Raw genomic sequence first — 7716 nt, 5'->3', positions numbered from 1 at the left:
GCTAGCCTTGGCTCCCAAAGCGAACTTCCTATGACACAAAACACACTGAATGGATCCAGACCATGCCTTGACAAGGAATGTAAAACCTGCCAACACATCTCCACCACCCCCATTATAACTACATCCCACAACAGAACCATCAGCATTCCTGGATCTTACAGCTTCACCTCCAGAAATGTAATATATCTTATCCAATGCACCAAATGCCCTGATGGAAAATATGTAGGTGACCAAACAACAACTGCATACCAGAATGAACATACACCAGAAATCTATCAAACACAAGAATACCCAATTACCTGTGGGGGCACATTTCTCACAAGAAAAACACTCTCTCTCCAATCTCTCGGTTCTAACCTCAAAGGGAATTTACAAAATACCTTTCATAGACAGGCCGATGAACTTCACGTCATCAACCTACTGGATACAAAAAATCTATGGACTAAATATAGACATTGGATTTATGACACATTATAATCTGCCTAACATTTGGATTCCCAGGTACCTCTCCACTATTTACCAGCTACATTAATTCTCCTACCCCTCTCCCTCAAACCTGTCTCTCACCTACTGACTTCCCAGTTTACATCTTCACTGACTGGATTACTTGTATGCATACTAGCCTTTGTCTTCTTGCTATTCATTCCATCCAGGAGGAGCACAGACCAACTACAGATGTTTCCTCAGCCTGCGGAAGGGTATTTGTACTCAAAAGCTTGCAAAGAAGAAATTTGACAGCTATTTGAGTTGGCTTAATAAAATATATCAGATTTACCAAAATAATCTTATCTAGCTTATTTAGTGGAACATTAAGATAATTAAACTGGAGAGAGTTAACACTTGTGGAATGAAAAGTTTAGAAGGAATCAGGTAGATTATAATGATCCACGAAGTCAAGTGACACTCTCTCTCTGCTCCCTCAATACAAATACTGCTGCTATTGCCAGACAGTTGGAACCAAAAGAGAGACGGGGGGGGGGCTGAAAATGCATCAGTGCATCCTCTGTGCATATGCCTCTGTACATACCAGTAAGGGCTTTGATGCACAGGACACCTAGGATGCATCCAGATGAGTGTGCATGTGCCTCTTGTGGTATATTTGCAACTCAGGCTCAAAATTTGATACCTGAATTTCCAGGTATCAAATAAAAACATTGTGGAGAAAAGCAGCACAGGGCACAGTTCCCCATAATGCTCTGAGGCAAGCCAGGGTTTGAATCTCTAGAGACACTCCGGTATCAGGCCAGAGCATCTCTATGGTGCCCCCTGCTACCCTAGCATGCTGCCTTGTATGCGAGTGGAGCAGGAGTGGTGCGAGGTTGTGACCTGGAAGCTGTCCTCAGTAAGTATGTGGGCCCTGTGGGGGTGTTTGACAGCCCTGTGGGGGCACGTATGTGCCATCCAGGGGGAGGTATGTGCCCTGGGGTGGGGGGGGCTGTGGGACCTGTGGGGGGAAGCTGTAGGGTGGCAGTCCATGTGTTGTGCAGGGGGGGGCTGTACCCTATGGAGGGGCAGGGGACCCACACCTCCTGAGAAGCCCTTCCCACACAACCCCCCTACACCCACAGTCCTCTCACAATCCACCCACAACACCTACATTCCAAAGCCGCCTACACAAACCCATCACCCACATACCCAGCCACAAACCCCAAACCCCTGCACAGGCTGTATATCTCCAAACCTCATCCCCACAAATCCTACACCCACTCACAAACTCCCCCAACCTCCCCAATTGATTTACACTTGTAAATATATCAATAAAACATTGCCCAAATATATCAATAAAATATTTACCTCTCTTTATATAGTGGCACTTCATTTTAATAGTGGAAAAACACAATTTGGGGTTTTTTAAAGAAAGAATTTGGGTTTCTTATCAGAGAAATGCAATTCATAAACAGGGAACACCAGGATCTCTGTTGGTGAGACAAGTGGCAATGTAGCAAAACCCCCAGTTCTTTTTTTTTTTTTAATTTAAAAATACATTCCCTCCCCTTCTCCTAACCATTTCTGACTTTTTCTCTCCCTCTCTATTCCCTATAGATAAATATAAGTGAGGTAAGACAGGATAAGCTTCAGCATTTTATTTTGGTAACAAGTTGTTTTTGTTTTATTTTTTTCTCCTTCTTTTCAAATAAGTGCCCTGTTATGGTTATCTACTGTTTTATATTGTATAATTATGTTTATATTGAGTTTTACTGTTCTATATTACTGTTTGACTGATACTGTATGATTTAGGCCTGCATATGTAAGTTAGCATTAGTCATGTTAAGTCTCCATTTTGTGTCCCCTTCTCATGTGTGGGTGCGCGCGCATGTGTATACGTACCTAATTGAGTTTTGAGTGTGTGTATGTGCAATTGTACACCATGCCTTCCTGTCTAACAGTGCGATATTGAGATCCTGAGAGCTGGTTTGACTCCAGAGGGCAACAGCGAGACCCGAGCAGAAGAGGACTGTAGACTTAGCTGGAGGGCAGACAATGTGGCTGACCTCTTGCCATTTGGGCCAAGAGGACATACTTTGACAGTTCAAAGCAGGCCACCTCAAAGAGAGCATCTTTTTGGAGTTGACTGTCCAAATGGAAGAGTGGGAGCACCCCATCTGGGTCTGTCAGGGGTGCAGCCTTAGGGCTGCAGGTCCAGGGGAGTGGGTGGTGTCATAGACAGGCAGCAGTCCCCCTACTTCCAGACTGCTGCGTTGGGTAGAGGGTGTAGGGGCTACTCCAGGTTAGGGCTGCTTCAGCAGTCCAGCTGACACAAGGGGTAGTGTCTCCAGATACCAAGTGGCCAGGCCTCAGAAGCTCCTCTCTATTTGTATCCTTCATGTATCATGGGCCCTAAGGCCCAACTGGCTAACTAATAGCCCCTACTGTGTGGGGCCAATGGGTGAAAGATGCAGCAGAATTCTTGGGAAAAATAAGGCAAAAAACAGAATAGGAGTGTCATGTGGGTCAAAGGGTCAAAATGTGAAAATAAGTGCACCTGAGGGGGAAACCAAGCAGAGGCCCCTGGGTTGCAGCCACCGATCCTGAAAGGCATCCAAGGAGCCGGTCGATGCTGCCCACTGATGCTCCACCTGCAGATGTGCACGGACAAGTGAGAGGAAAGCAGCCCCACAGTCTCTGGTCACCTTCCTGGCCAGAATCTCCTTCCTGTCAAATACAGGGCCCACATGGTCAGGGCCAGGAGGAGGTTGACTAGGAAGTCCCAGGTCTTGGTGGGGCCACGGATGGGGTGACCAAAAACAAAACGGTGGGGGGTAAAATTCAACCAGAACCCCAAGAGGAGGCTCTGGAGGTGGAGGGGTTGCAGCCTGGCACACTTGAGGATCATGTGCACCAGGATCTCCCTCTGCCTGCAGAAGGGCCCGGAGACCAGGGTGTCCATGATGCTCACTACATACACGCCTGTGGTGATGGCTTCATGGAGGAGCCACCACCTGAGGTTCTTAGTGGCTCGTGGGATGAGGGTGGAGTACAGACTCAGCCACTGGGGTGCCCCACTTGTGCCCTCATTGAGCAGGTCCTACCACTTGGTTTCTGGGTGGGATGCGAGGTTGTCATGATGGATAGTGCAGCGTACAAGCATGTAGAGGTGATGGTGATGGACAGTGGAAAAGTGCACCGGTCTGGTGTCCTCCAGCCAGCTCATGTGGTGGAGCAGGGAGCACCATGAAGCCAGGCAAGGCGCTGGCCCCATGACAAATTCCAGTGGGCTGGAGGACACAGGGGGGCGGGGAACACCACTATGCAGGACCTGGTCAGCAAAAGCAAGGGTGTCAGGAAGTAGTGCAGATTTCACCTCCTGGACGAGATGGCAGGTTGCACGTGTTGTGGGTAGACCCATGCACTGGGCCAACACAGAGGGGTCCATCCACTCCTGCTTATCATAATCCAGAAGGTCTCCAATATGAGTGACAACAGCCAAGATCAACCTCTGTCACAACTGGGGCATCTCTGCTGTCAGCACCTCCAGCTAGGGGTTCCAGAGGAAGGGCTCGATGAGCAGGTTCGCACCCTGGGTGACTGTTACAGGGGACCTGGAGGTGGAGACCATCCTCCAGGTGCAGAGGTGGTCTTGGCAGAAATCTGGCAGCCATTGCAGGTCCTGCAGGGAGGAGCCCTGCAGGCTGAAGAGCTGCCAGTGACAGCTGCCAAAGCTCTTGACCCACATCAGGTCTCCTGAGTCCTGGACCATGAGGAGTACGTTGTCAGCATATTCTGACGGGACCAGCTGTACTGCCATAGAGCATCAACCCCACCACCTGCTTCTGCAGGAGAACAAGGAAGGGCTCCAGGGCCAAGGTGTACAGCTGGCCTGACAGCAGGCAGCTTTATAGTTTCATAGTTTCATAGTTGGTAGGGTTGGAAGGGACCTGAGCAGATCATCAAGTCCGACCCCCTGCCTTGGCAGGAAAAAGTACTGGGGTCAAACAAGCCTGAACGGGATGGGCTCCATCAGAGTCCCGTTGAGCTTGACCAAACATTCTGCAGAGGTGTAGAGCACCTGGAGAGCCCCCACAAAGTGGAGCCCAAAGCCAAAGGCCTGCAGCATGCCTATGAGGTACCTGTGATCCACTCTGTCAAACGCCTTCTCCTGGTCAAGGGATAGGAGGGCAAAAAACAGGCCCTCCTGGTGTACTAGCTCTAGGAGGTCTTGAACCAGGTACAGGTTGTTGAAAATGGAATGTCCAGGCACCATGTACAGCTGGTCAGGATGGATCACATTCATCAGCACAGACCACAGGCGCAGCAAGATGGCCTTCGTTACCACCTTGTAGTCCATGCAGAGGAAGGACACAGGAAGTCAATTCCTTAGGTCACGGGGATCACCCTTTGACAGGAGAGTCAGCACAGCCCTCCAGCATGACAAGAGGAACTCCCCATTTCCCTAAGATTTGGGCCAAACCACAGTGTGACGACCAGAACCAGAGGGATTAATAAGGAATAAATATGTACTTCTTGGACGCATTTGGTATTTTGTTTAAACAGATAATATTAGTTAATATAAAGCTTGTAAGTTTGTAAACTGCAAATGTAATTTGTCTGTCATAAGTTTAACCAAAATGATAAATTAACTGTTCATGGAATTGACTGGGCCCCATAGGCAAAGCTGTAACTGTGAGATTAGGAGCCCTAATGGTTTTTTGCTCAGGGTTCAGCCTTGATGATAAAACTGGATCCAACTGCCTGGCACACCCAACACGTTCCAGGAAAGCACATCCCAAGAAAGCATATTCAAATTAAGCCTAAAAGGGGTTGGAGCTTAGGCAGTCAATTTCAAACCTAAAGGTGCTACATCTTAACTTGCTGATTGGATAAACCCAAGTCTGGGTAGTAACCTTTTATGATAATTTTAACACCTTTCAATCCCATAGGGTAACAGCTATAGGGTAACATTGTGAGTGGCTCTAAAGCCAACATATTAGCATAAAACTAGGTATAAAAAGCGCATGCATCAGGTAATCAGCAGGAAGGAGGGAAAGAACCGTCATTTCTGTTCCACACCTGGACTCCCAGTGTGAGTGAGGATCAGATTCTGATCAAGGGAACTTCCCTGGTAATCCCTCTGACAGCATCGATCCATGACTCCTGACTTCACTGGAATCACTTGAGGCACACCTGGCATTGAGGGACTATCGATAAGTTGCCAACCCATGTCTGTCTATCTGTTGTTTTGAACAGCCCAGTGGCTAATACACTCAGAGTGCCCAGTTGGCCTGCAACAGAATTGTTCTATCTATCTGTTGTTATTATCTGTATTTACTATTAGCTCTTTAATACTGCATGATCTGCTTATCGCAGTTATCTTTCTGTTAACTGTTGTGTGTGGGTAAGCTATAATAAATTTGCCTTCACTTCACTCCCAACTTTGCCTCCTCGATCTGAAACTGAATCAAACAGCCCAGTTGGCCTGTGATAAAATTGATACACTTAGTGCCCAGCTGGCCTGTGACACCGCAGCAAGGTCCAGGCTGAGGACATCCCAGAAAGCCCAGTAAAACTCCTAGGTCAGCCCATCGATGACCAGAGCCTTGTTGCCAGACATCAGGCAGAGGGTGGCCGAAAACTCAACCAGAGTAGGAGGAGCTTCCAGCCGGTCCCAGTAACCCATGCTGACCTGTGATAGTCCCTGTGACAGGGTCTTACAGGCCTCAGCATCAGTCAGATCCAAGGAGAAGGATTCTCAATAGAAGGCCCGTGCATGCTGGCGCATCTTGCCTGGATCCGTAAGGGGGATGCTGTCACCCACCAGAAGGCAGATGATTTACTTCCCTCTCCATGGCATAGAAGAAGCGGGAGTTGTGGTCCATCTCCTGAAGGAGCTGGACACATGAGCGGACAAATGTGCTGCAGGCGCAGTGGTCACATACAGCATGAAGCTCTTCCCACCTCTCCCAATACTCTCCACAGAGGGATGGGTTGGTTGGGTTGGTGGCCAGGCATCTCTCTAGCTCTAGCACTTCCAGCTTGAGCTGCTCCTGGACTGCCTCCCTCTGCCAAGTGTGCCACTGAATGTAGACGTGGCAAAAAAGCCAAATGCTCACCTTCCCCACATCCCACCATTTCTGAGCCAAGGGCAAAGCTGCCCATTGCTCCCACCAGGCCAGCTAGAACTCCCAGAAAGCTTCCCTGAAGCCCACATCCTCCAGCAGGCTGGCACTGAAATGCCAGTAGGCTGACCCCAGACACCCAGGCCCCAGCATGGCATGGCCCAGACAAGGTGGGTGGGCTCTTAGTTGTGGGCCTGAGGGGGGTGGGGCACTGGTGGTAAGGGCACTTCTTTTTCCAGTGGAACCTCCAGATGCCCTCCCAGCCTGGACCATGGGGCATTCATGATGTAAGTGCCCTAGGGCATGACACTGGAAGCACTGCATGTCCCCCAATGTATAGAAAACCCTCACCAGGGCCCCCTGATAAGGAATTACCAGGCACCCCTCAGCCTTCAGCCACGCATCTGCCGCCAGCTGGATCAAGACTTGGCGACAGAAAGAACACACATAACGGAGGCCAGGGTCTCAGCACCCCAGTGAGAGAGCCCAAGCTGGAAGGACCGGTGGTGGAGGGTCCAGGCCCCCTAGCTTTGGGTCTCTGTGCAGCTGCCTGTGCATAGTTGCAGTCCACCCCCCCGGGGGCCATGTTGGTGGGGCCTGAGCTAGGGCCAGGGACAGGCTGAGCAGGTGTGCTGGCTGGTGTAGCACACCTGGTCCCCTCAGGTGCTGGTGGTCTAAGCTTAAGGGCAGGGCCCTTGCCCTTCCCACCCCCAGCTGTGGAGGAAGCTGAAGAGGAGCCCTTCCCATTGCCCTTGCCCTTTGTCCCCGATGATGGGAGAGGGGGTTTGGGAACCCATCGGGGGGGCTGGGCAGGGGTAACCCCCGGCCCTGTTGGCTCCCTACCAGAGTCTCACATGCCCATGCAGTGGAAGTTGTAGGCTTCTCCACCCCTGGAGGAGGTTGGTTGGACTCTGCCTGCAGGGTGGAGGCTGCAGGGGCATGCAACTCCTTGGGGGGTTGGCTGGGATTTCACCCCCATAGTGGGGGCTGAAGGAACCTCTGTGGGTGCATCTGCCCCCCCCCCAAGTTTCCTGCCCTACCATTGTTTTACATGAGGGAAGGGAGGACAATAAAGAAAAAACAAAATATCCCATGGGCCTGGTGAATCTAGTAGGGGTAGGCTGGGGTCTACAGCTCCACAGGAAAAAAAAAAAAAAAAACC

This window comes from Gavialis gangeticus, unplaced genomic scaffold, assembly GCF_001723915.1.
Source record: "Gavialis gangeticus isolate Ggan-Ray unplaced genomic scaffold, GavGan_comp1, whole genome shotgun sequence".
Taxonomy (NCBI): Eukaryota; Metazoa; Chordata; order Crocodylia; family Gavialidae; genus Gavialis; species Gavialis gangeticus.
The sequence above is the reverse complement of the archived record's forward strand: the minus strand, read 5'-3'. Positions refer to the sequence as shown.